The sequence below is a fragment of the Coregonus lavaretus genome (assembly GCF_964263955.1).
Source record: "Coregonus lavaretus genome assembly, chromosome: 6".
Classification (NCBI taxonomy): Eukaryota; Metazoa; Chordata; class Actinopteri; order Salmoniformes; family Salmonidae; genus Coregonus; species Coregonus lavaretus.
This window is the reverse complement of record NC_139993.1, coordinates 16,539,032-16,551,654: the sequence shown is the minus strand read 5'-3', so window position 1 is coordinate 16,551,654 and position 12,623 is coordinate 16,539,032.

The following is a 12,623-nucleotide window of genomic DNA, read 5'->3' as shown; positions in this document are numbered from 1 at the left end:
AGTAGGGGCCTGAGGGCACACACTTAATATGTTGTGAAATCTGTTGTGAATGTATTGTAATGTTTTAAAAAATGTATAACTGCCTTAATTTTGCTGGACCCTTGGCAGCAGCTAATGGGGATCCATAATAAATACAAATACATATACAATCCTTCTTTAACGTGTCTCCTCCCCTTCGTCTACACTGATTTAAGTGGATTTAACAAGTGACATCAATAAGGGATCATAGCTTTCACCTGGATAGTCTGTCATGTAAAGAGCAGGTGTCCATAATGTTCTGTACATACCCTTGCACAATGTTGACAAGGTGGAAGATGCATACTGATTCATACTGGTTTTTCATACTAAGATGGACCAAGATTTGTGTTGCTTTTTCACGTGTTTGTTCATTGGTTTTGCAGGAGTTGGTTGATTTGTCAGTTCATTGGTTTTCCAATATGTTGATGCCATTGAATAAAAGAGTAAGAATAGGATGCAATGTACAACTCAAAATATATATGCCTGTTTTACTCCATTGTTGGTAAACAATATAATTGTACAAATAAATTGTTGGTCGCATACATAATGATTACTAAATGTTACATGAAATGTAAATATCAAAACTGAATGAAAACCCCTTTGTTAATATGTATTTGCAATAATTCAGTTAATGGTGAGGCATGGAATAATATTTTTTTTTATATTTTGTCACACTGGATGTTTTAAATATGAGTAGGTGATTTGAGTCATGCTTCTTCAGTAGTGGAACGAAGACAATTAGCACTTGAATGTTGTAAATAAATACTGTGTGTAAACACTGGAGTGAAGTTTGAGCGTTAATAAAAAAAAATCATGTGTATAAGTACATTGAAATTATGTTTTCAAGTTGTTGAAACGACCTGAAAAATATATATTAAATCAAAACCAACATAGATTGGACGTCGAGCATAGTCGTCTTTTCAACGACATTGTGCTAGGTGGGGTGGGTATATACTCGTAAAAACCGAGGAAGAGAGGCCCAACTCGGTAGGAAATCTGTCTCCCTCCAGCAGGTGGCGGTTTTTCATTGTTTCGCCCACCAAACAAGGGAGATTTTGTATGGAGGTCAATGCGGGTCTAATTTAGTGAAGCAAAAAATAAATGGCTTATTTGCTACATGAGTTTTATTTGATCGAATAGACGTTTCTTAATGGTTAATAAAGTGTACTGATATAAGTAGGACGTGACATCCCAGCAACTTTGAGAAAAAAAACACTATCGGAGTGGTCTCAAGATAGCTATGCATATTCATGGCATGAGGCTAGTAGCATAGCATCTCTCGCCATTGAGTACAGGTGGTTGACGTCAACAACCCTCATCAAATATTCAAAAAAGGATTACAATAATGAGATGTATCCACCAATCCAAAGAAAGGATAGGCGGGAGCTAGACAGTCCGCCGTGCCAATTTGTGGACAATGACTCCCATTGTTAGGGAGGAGAGACATGCATATTTTAACTTGTATTAAACATGAATAACCCAGAAAGGCATAGACAACAAAACAGTTCAACCATCAATGTGTTCAATGAATAGTATTACCATAATGTTCCAGGCAAAGGAAAGAAAAACTAAATATTTTAACAAACAACTCAACATTGGGTCTGGAGAAAGTGCATTGCCCAAATCTGGTGGGGATAGACAAAATCAACATGCGCACAATGGCAGACGCACACGTGGAGCCAGTTTTGTCAGCATGTAAGGATGACATGGTTGTAAGTAGCAATGTGTAAACACAGGTTGTAACACAGAAACAAAATGGACAGGGACAATGATATAATAGGCCTACTGTTAGAGATGTCAAGTGTCACTGAACCTGGACAACTGCTGACCCTAGAGGAAAACCTAAGGAAATTGAATTAGGGAAGATCTCTCTCTGTATTTTGAAATACACTGAACAAAAATATAAAACGCAACAATTTCAAAGATTTTACTGAGTTACAGTTCATATGAAAAAAACACAGTCAATTGAAATAAATAAATTAGGCCCTAATTGGTGGATTTCACGACTGGGAATACAGATATGGCTCTGTTGGTCACAGATACCTTTTTTAAAAAAAGATCCAGAGCATCGCAAACATGCTTAATGGTGAGTATGCAGGCCATGAAAGAACTGGGACATTTTCAGCTTCCAAGAATTGTGTACAGATCCTTGCGACATGGGGCTGTGCATTATCATGCTGAAACATGTGATGGCGGTGGATGAATGGCACAACAATGGGTCTCAGGATCTCTGTGTATTCAAATCGCCATAGAAAAATGCAATTGTGTTTGTTGTCCGTAGCTTATGCCTGCCCATACCATAACCCCACCGCCACCATGGGGCACTCTGTTCACAACGTTAACATCAGCAAACCGCTCGCCAACACGACACCATACATGCCATACGTCTGCCATCTGCCTGGTACAGTTGAAACCGGGATTCATCCATGAAGAGCACACTTCTCCAGCGTGCCAGTGGCCATCGAAGGTGAGCATTTGCCCACTGAAGTCAGATACGACGCCGAACTGCAGTCAGGTCAAGGCCCTGGTGAGGACGACGAGCACGCAGATGAGCTTCCCGAGACGGTTTCTGACAGTTTGTGCAGAAATTCTTTGATTGTGCAAACCCACAGTTTCATCAACTGCCGGGTAGCTGGTCTCAGACGATCCCACAGTTAAAGAAGCCGGATGTGGAGGTCCTGGGCTGGCGTGCCGGTTGGACGTAGTGCCAAATTCTCTAAAACGATGTTGGAAGCGGCTTATGGTAGAGCAATGAATATTAAATTCTCTGGCAACAGCTCTGGTGGACATTCCTGCATTCAGCATGCCAATTTCATGCTCCCTCAAAACTTGAGACATCTGTGGTATTGTGTTGTGTGACAAAACTGCACATTTTAGAGTGGCCTTATATTATCCCCAGCACAAGGTGCACCTGTTTAATGGTCATGCTGTTTAATCAGTTTATTGAGATGCCACACCTGTTAGGCGGATGGATTATCTTGGAAAATGATATTTTACATTTACATTTTAGCACACAGTCTTATCCAGAGCGACTTACAATCTAACCCACAACCCTGGCATTGCAAACACCATGCTCTACCAATTGAGCTACATCCCTGCCGCATGGGTTTCCCGGTCGCGGCCGGCTACAACAGAGCCTGGATTCGAACCAGGATCTCTAGTGGCACAGCTAGCACTGCGATGCAGTGCCTTAGACCACTGCGCCACTCGGGAGGTATAAACAATATAAACAAATTTGTGCACAAAATGAGAGAAATAAGCTTTGTTCGTATGGAACATTTGAGATCTTTTGTTTTAGTTTATATTTTTGTTAAAAAGAATGTAACAAATCAAATATGACCCGTACACTTTTAAATTAAGGTCCATAAATGTCAGGATTTTCTTGAAAATACACCTCAAACTTCAACTAATCGATAAAGATGAGGCTTTTGTAGAAATCAGTGGACAATTCCTGATAGCATACTTTTGGTGAAAGAGTGGAAGAAAACAGGCAGTCTGAATTATCCATACAACCTCAAACAACTTGAATTACATGCATACAATCTGATTTCATATTAAAACAAGAAAATACTCTCAAAGTTGTAGCCCAACTTCAAGTTGAAACCAAAACAACGAAGACATTTTAAATAATAATGAATGTTATTTCCAAGCATATCAGTAAGAGTAATGTTAATGTAATATTCAACAACAACATCTAAAGATTGTAAAACCACATGGGGAAATGGCATCCAGCTTTTATTAAAACCTTATTGTCCATGAATGTCACTGCAGCATTTATTGCATACAGCAAGCAAACAGAATCTTCAGTCAAATTATATACAAAATATTCTAATATCTTAATAGAAATAATTAAATGTATTACAGTAACATATCTTTTGTTCCATAAAATCTGCTACAGCAAATTATGTTATACTTCTCTTGCAAACAAGTAAATATGGGTGGGAAAAAGTGTCAGCCTTCTAAATGACATTGTGCAAAATATCCAACAAACTAAATACAGTTGAAGTCGGAAGTTTACATACTTGGAGGTTAAGGTTGGAGTCATTAAAACTCGTTTTTCAACCACTCCACAAATTTCTTGTTAACAAACTATAGTTTTGGCAAGTCAGCTGGGACATCTACTTTGTGCATGACACAAGTAATTTTTCCAACAATTTTAGACGATTCCGAAGTTTACATACACTAAGTTGACTATGCCTTTAAACAGCTTGGAAAATTCCAGAAAATGATGTCATGTTTTTAGAAGCTTCTGATAGGCTAATTGACATCATTCGAGTCAATTGGAGGTGTACCTGTGGATGTATTTCAAGGCCTACCTTCAAACTCAGTGACTCTTTGCTTGACATCATGGGGAAATCAAAAGAAATCAGCCAAGACCTCAGAAAAGAAATGGTAGACCTCCACAAGTCTGGTTCATCCTTGGGAGCAATTTCCAAACGCCTGAAGGTACCACGTTCATCTGTACAAACAATAGTACGCAAGTATAAACACCATGGGACCACGCAGCAGTCATACCGCTCAGGAAGGAGACGCGTTCTGTCTCCTAGAGATGAACGTACTTTGGTGCGAAAAGTGCAAATCAATCCCAGAACAACAGCAAAGGACCTTGTGAAGATGCTGGAGGAAACAGGTACAAAAATATCTATATCCACAGTAAAACGAGTCCTATATCGACATAACCTGAAAGGCCGCTCAACAAGGAAGAAGCCACTGCTCCAAAACCGCCATAAAAAAGCCAGGACTACGGTTTGCAACTGCACATGGGGACAAAGATTGTACTTTTTGGAGACTCTTTGGCCATAATGACCATCGTTATGTTTGGAGGAAAAAGGGGGAGCTTGCAAGCCGAAGAACACCATCCCAACCGTGAAGCACGGGGGTGGCAGCATCATGCTGTGGGGGTGCTTTGCTGTAGGAGGGACTGGTGCACTTCACAAAATAAATAGGAAGGAAAATTATGTGGATATATTGAAGCAACATCTCAAGACATCAGTCAGGAAGTTAAAGCTTGGTCGCAAATGGGTCTTCCAAATGGACAATGAACCCAAGCATACTTCCAAAGTTGTGGCAAAATGGCTTAAGGACAACAAAGTCAAGGTATTGGAGTGGCCATCACAAAGCCCTGACCTCAATCCTATAGAAAATGTGTGGGCAGAACTGAAAAAGCGTGTGCGAGCAAGGAGGCCTACAAACCTGACTCAGTTACACCAGCTCTGTCAGGAGGAAAGGGCCAAAATTCACCCAACTTATTGTGGGAAGCTTGTGGAAGGCTACCGGAAATGTTTGACCCAAGTTAAACAATTTAAAGGCAATGCTATCAAATACTAATTGAGAGTATGTGAACTTCTGACCCACTGGGGATGTGATGAAAAAATAAAAGCTGAAATAAATCACTCTACTATTATTCTGACATTTCATATTCGTAAAATAAAGTGGTGATCCTAACTGACCCAAGACAGGGAATTTTTACTAGGATTAAATGTCAGGATTTGTGAAAAACTGATTTTAAATGTATTTTGCTAAGGTTTATGTAAACTTCCGACTTCAACTGTACATCGATATTTCATATTATGGCCCATACTGGTATGCGTGTGACTATAAAGAAGTTATACATTGAAACGATTTTAATCTGTAAGGAGTGTCTGGTAGCTCAGGAAATAGTGCCTTAATTTACAAGTAACTTTGCAATAAACATTACACACATCATTCAAACTTAAGTTGCTGTGAATTTACCATACAGTTTTGGAAAATGGATTAACACATTTGTAGAGATTGGATTGACACATGCTTAATATCCAGGACGTTAACAAGGCATAAGATTACAAAGTAGCCTATTTCTATTTACTTCATGAAATATTTACCCTTTTTTTTATTTTTTTTATTGTCTGTCTAAACACTTTCCAGTAAATAAAACAGACAGAACCTTCAACTATGCAAGTTTAACCATAAAAATATACATTTATTAGACATCTCTAATAAGTATAAATAAATAAAATAGCCTACATAAGAAAACAATTGTGCCTGTGAAATGAGATGAACAAAAGCTGAATAAAATGCCATATAAAAAGGTGCTGAAGCGCAATAAAAAAAATGGCATTAGAAAACTGGTTTTAGATAATGAGAATACAACTTAGAACTCAAGCATCTTGAATACCCATACAAGGGAGTCACAACAGTATACTGTTGTATGGGGGTAAGAAATGGAGACAGACATGCAGGAGTAAATAAAATAAAATAAAAATGGCAGTATGGCAGTTACACAATGTCTTCTGAGCGCTTTGCTAAATGATCACTTCAAAACAAAAAGGTGAGACTGAACCTGCCCAGGTAACCAACACTGATTCACAGCCACAACTATGTACCATCTGACAAAATTATAGCAACTAAACCATTAACATTTGAACAGCTAAAGGAAAACTCCACCGAAAACTAATTTTTTTAATTAAAGGAAAATTCCACCCAAAAACTATCTTTTGGTATTTGTTTCATTAGTCCATTGTTAATATAGTCCCAAAATGTTTTGCATGTCAGCAATTACATTTTCAATGCATCATACCGGCTGTATTTCTGTATTTTTTCTTTAATTCAAAACAACTAAATGCTTCTGCAAATACACTCAGTAAGTTTTTGGATGTGCTGCCAAAAAGATGACCTATTGTATACAGCAGGGGTTCTCACTTTGAGTCCAGGGACCCCTTTTGTGATAGCAAATTAAAAATCAGGGACCACCTCATAATCAGAACAACTCCAGTGAGATAGAATACCCTAAAATGAGTGTTACTATGAGTATGTTTACATGCACACTAATAATTTGATATTAAACTGATTATGGCAGAAGGCCGAGTATGGCATTAGTCAAGTAAAGAAACACTTTCCTCTGCTTCTCGGTGTAAGGTCATAATTGAAGTAAGCATACGCAGATTAAAACACCTGGTTTTCTGAGCAATCTTTCAAATTATTAGGACATGTAAACAGATTAATCGACGTTCCAGTGGTGTATTTGACCTGCGCATGTGCAAGCACTGGGTAGCGTAAGCGTCCCTCTCACGCGCGTGTGAAGTGAGTTCAGAAAAACTGAAAGTATGCATCTTAGGGAAATCGTTCTTCTTGCAAAGCATGTAAACTCTTTAAATATTAACCTGACTATCCACAATAATCGGATTATTGTGTGCATGTAACCGTACTCAATGACATCTGCAGTGCATGGCTGGACGAACCAAGTCTCAGCCCAGGTAAAGAACATTTAAAAAGGCCCGCCTCTTGGCATTGGAAATAAAATGATCAGTTTAGGCAAATTTCCTGCAATTCTACACATTTTGTCATGGAGCAGAGCGATTTTTTTTGCAGCAGCAGCTTTAAAGCTAATATTCTGCAATTCTACACATTTTGCCATGAGGCAGAGAAAATGTTGCAGTTTTAAAGCTTAAAATTACACTGAATTTACGTACAAAAAAACTGCTCGTCGAACATCTCATTCCAAAATCATGGGCATTAATATGGAGTTGGTCCCCCCTTTGCTGCTACAACAGCCTCCACTCTTCTGGGAAGGCGTTCCACTAGATGTTGGAACATTGTTGCAGGGACTTGCTTCAATTCAGCCACAAGCATTAGTGAGGTCGGGAACTGATGTTGGGCGATTAGGCCTGGCTCGCAGTCAGCGTTCCAATTCATCCCAAAGGTGTTCGATGGGGTTGAGGTCAGGGCTCTGTGCAGGCCAGTCAAGTTCTTCCACACTGATCTCGACAAACCTTTTCTGTATGGATCTTGCTTTGTGCACGGGGAAGGACCTTCCCCAAACTGTTGCCACAAAGTTGGAAGCACAGAATCGTCTAGAATGTCATTGTATGCTGTAGCGTGAAGATTTGCCTTAACTGGAACTAAGGGGTCTAGCCCGAAACATGAAAAACAGCCCCAGACCATTATTTCTCTTCTACCAAACTTTAAAGTTGGCACTATACATTCGGGCAGGTAGCATTCTCCAGGCATCCGCCAAACCCAGGTACTGAGTGTTGCAACCAAGGACAGACGATTTTTACACGCTTCAGCACCCCGGCGGTCCCGTTCTGTGAGCATGTGAGGCCTACCACTTTACAGATGAGCCGTTGTTGGTCATAGACGTTTCCACTTCACAATAACATCACTTACAGTTGACCGGGGCAGCTCCAGCAGGGCAGAAATTGTACAAACTGACTTTTTGGAAAAGGTGGCGTCCTATGACGGTGCCACGTTGAACGTCACGGAGCACTTCAGTACGGGCCATTCTACTGCCAATGTTTGTCTATGGAGATTGCATGGCTGTCAGCAACGAGTGTGACTTTAATAGCCTAATCTAATTTGAAGGGGTGACCACATACCTGCGGCCATGTAGTGTGTACAGTGCATTCGGAAAGAATTCAGACTCCTTCACTTTTGTTAAGTTACTAAAATTGATTATTTATTTTTTTTATTCCTCAATCTACACACAAAACCCCATAATGACGAAGCGAAAACAGGTTTAGATTTTTTTGCAAATTTCTTACAAATAAAAAAACAGAAATACCTTATTTATATAAGTATTCAGACCCTTTGCTATGAGACTCGAAATTGAGCTCAGGTGAATCCTGTTTCCATTGATCATCCTTGAGATGTTTCTACAACTTGATTGTAGTACACCTGTGGTAAATTCAATTGATTGGACATGATTTGGAAAAGGTACACACCTGTCTATATAAGGTTCCACAGTTGACAGTGCATGTCAGAGCAAAAACCAAGCCATGAGGTCGAAGGAATTGTACGTAGAGCTCCGAGACAGGATTGTGTTGAGGCACAGATCTGGGGAAGGGTAGCAAAAAATTGAAGGTCCCCAAGAACAGTGGCCTCCATCATTCTTAAATGGAAGAAGTTTGGAACCACCAAGACTCTTCCTAGAGCTGGCCGCCCAGCCAAACTGAGCAATCGGGGGAGAAGGGCCTTGGTCCGGGAGGTGACCAAGAACCCGATGGTCACTCTGACAGAGCTCCAGAGTTCCTCTGTGGAGATGAGAGAACCTTCCAGAAGGGCAACCATCTCTGCAGCACTCCACCAATCAGGCCTTTATGGTAGAGGCCAGACGGAAGCCACTCCTCAGTAAAATGCACATGACAGCCCACTTGGAGTTCGCCAAAAGGCACCTAAAGGACTCTCAGACCATGAGAAACAAGATTCTCTGGTCTGATGAAACCAAAATGTAACTCTTTGGCCTGAATGCCAAGCGAGTTTCTGGAGGAAACCTGTCACCATCCTGGCAGCATCATGCTGTGGGGATGTTTTTCAGCGGCAGGGACTGGGAGACTAGTCAGGATCGAGGTAAAGATGAACGGAGCAAAGAACAGAGAGATCCTTGATGAAAACCTGCTCCAGAGCGCTCAGGACCTCACTGGGGCGAAGGTACACCTTCCAACAGGACTACGACCCTAAGCACACAGAAGAGACAACACAGGAGTGGCTTCGGGACAAGTCTCTGAATGTCCTTGAGTGGCCCAGCCAGAGCCTGGACTTAAACCCGATCAAACATCTCTGGAAAGACCTGAAAGCAGCGACGCTCCCCATCCTCAAATGCAGGTGTGCCAAGTTTGTAGCGTCATACCCAAGAGGACTCGAGGCTGTAATCGCTGCCGAAGGTGCTTCAATAAAGTACTGAGTAAAGGATATGAATAATTACGATACCAGTCAAAAGTTTGGACACATCTACTCATCCCAGGGTTTTTCATTATTTGTACTATTTTCTACATTGTAGAATAATTGTGAAGACATCAAAACTATGAAATAACACATATGGAATCATGTAGTAACCAAAAAAGTGTTAAACAAATCAGAACATATTTTATATCTGAGATGATTCAAAGTAGCCATTCTTTGTCTTCATGCAAGATTTGCACACTCTTGTCATTCTCTCAAGCAGCTTCACGTGGAATGCTTTTCCAACAGTCTTGAAGGAGTTCCCACATATGCTGAGCACTTGTTGGCTGCTTTTCCTTCACTCTGCAGTCCAACTCATCCCAAACCATCTCAATTGGGTTGAGGTTGGGTGATTGTGGAGGCTAGGTCATCTGATGCAGCACTCCATCACTCACCTTGGTCAAATAGTCCTGACACAGCCTGGAGGTGTGTTGGGTCATTGTCCTGTTGAAAAACAAATGATATCCCATCTGGTTTGCACTTAGTGGGACTGGCGTATCGCTGCAGAATGCTGTGGTAGCCATGCAGGTTAAGTGTGCCTTGAATTCTAAATAAATCACTGACAGTGTCACCAGCAAAGCACCCCCACACATCACACCTCCTCCTCCATGTGGGAACCACACATGCAGAGATAATCTGTTCACCTACTCTGCATCTCACAAAGACATGGTGGATGGAACCAAAAATCTCAAATTTGGACTCCTCAGACAAAAGGACAGATTTCCACCGGTCTAATGTCCATTGCTCGTGTTTCTTGGCCCAAGCAAGTCTCTTCTTATTATTGGTGTCCTTTAGTAGTGGTTTCTTTGCAGCAGAGGTAACTCTGGGTCTTCCATTCCTGTGGTGGTCCTCATGAGCCAGCTTCATCATAGCGCTTGATGGTTTTTGCGACTGCACTTGAAGAAACTGTCAAAGTTCTTGAAATGTTCCGTATTGACTGACCTTCATGTCTTAAAGTAATGATGGACTGTCGTTTCTCTTTGCTTATTTGAGCTGTTCTTGCCATAATATGGACTTTGTCTTTTACCAAATAGGGCTATCTTCTGTATACCCCCCTACCTTGTCACATCACAACTGATTGGCTCAAACGCAGTAAGGAAAGAAATTCCACAAATTAACTTTTAAGAAGGTACACCTGTTAATTGAAATGCATTCCAGGTGACTACCTCATGAAGCTGGTTGAGAGAATGCCTAGAGTGTGCAAAGTTGTCATCAAGGCAAAGGGTGACTATTTGAAGAATCTCAAATATAAAATATATTTTGATTTGTTTAACACTTTTTTGGTTACTACATGATTCCATATGTGTTATTTCAATGTAGAAAATTGTAAAAAAAAAAAAAAAAAAAAAAAAACCTTGAATGAGTAGGTGTGTCCAAACTTTTGACTGGTACTCTATGTAAATATATTTTTATATTTAATACATTTGCACAAATAAAAAATAAAAAAATGTTTTTGCGTTGTCATTATGGGTTGTAGTGTGTAGATTGATGAGGGAAAAATAATTTATTCAATTTTAGAATAAGGCTGTAACGTAACAAAATGTGGAAAAGGTCAAGGGTCTGAAAACTTTCTAAATGCACTGTGTGTGTATAAAATATCTGGCCACGGACCCCCTGCAGTACCCCCTGCAGTACCCCACTTTGCATAGCAGGGGATTTCAGTGATTCTATACTGAACAAAAATATAAACACAACATGGAAAGTGTTGGTCCCATGTTTCATGAGCTGAAATAAAAGTTCCCAGAAGTTTTCCATATGCACGAAAAGCTTATATCTCTCAAATGTTGTGCACAAATTTGTTTATATCCCTGTTAGTGAGCATTTCTCCTTTGCCAAGATAGCCCATCCACCTGACAGGTGTCGCATATCAAGAAGCTGATTAAACAGCATGATTATTACACAGGTGCACCTTGTGCTGGGGATAATATAAGGCCACTCTAAAATGTGCAGTTTTGTCACACAACACAATGCCACAGATGTCTCAAGTTGAGGGAGCGTGCAATTGGCATGTTGACTGCAGGAATGTCCACCAGAGCTGTTGCCAGAGAATTGAATGTACATTTCTCTACCATAAGCCACCTCCAATGTCGTTTTATAGAATTTGGCAATGCATCCAACCGGCCTCACATCCGCAGACCACGTGTAACAACGTCAGCCCAGGACCTCCACATCCAGCTTCTTCACATGCGGGATCGCCTGAGACCAGCCACCCGGACAGCTGATGAAACTGTGGGTTTGCGCAACCAAAGAATTTCTGCAAAACTGTCAGAAACCATTTTAGAGAAGCTCATCTGCGTGCTCGTCGTCCTCACCAGGGTCTTGACCTGACTGCAGTTTGGCGTCGTAACCGACTTCAACGGGCAAATGCTCACCTTAGATGGCCACTGGCACGCTGGAGAAGTGTGCTCTTCACAGCTGAATCCCGGTTTCAACTATACCGGGCAGATGGCCGTGTGGTCGAGCGGTTTGCTGGCGGTGGGGCTATGTATGGGAAGGCATAAGCTACGGACAACGAACAAAATTGCATTTTATCGATGGCAATTTGATTGCAGAGATACCATGACAAGATCCTGAGGCCCATTGTTGTGCCATTCATTTACCGCCATCACCTCATGTTTCAGCATGATAATGCACGGCCCCATGTCACAAGGATTTGTACACAATTCCTGGAAGCTGAAAATGTCCCAGTTCTTCCATGGCCTGCATACTCAGACATGTCACTCATTGAGCATGTTTGGGATGGTCTGGGTCGATGTGTACGACAGTGTGTTCCAGTTCCTGCCAATATCCAGCAACTTCGCACAGCCATTGAAGAGGAGTGGGACAACATTTCACAGGCCACAGTCAACAGCCTGATCAACTCTATGCGAAGGAGATGTGTCACGCTGCATGAGGCAAATGGTGGTCAC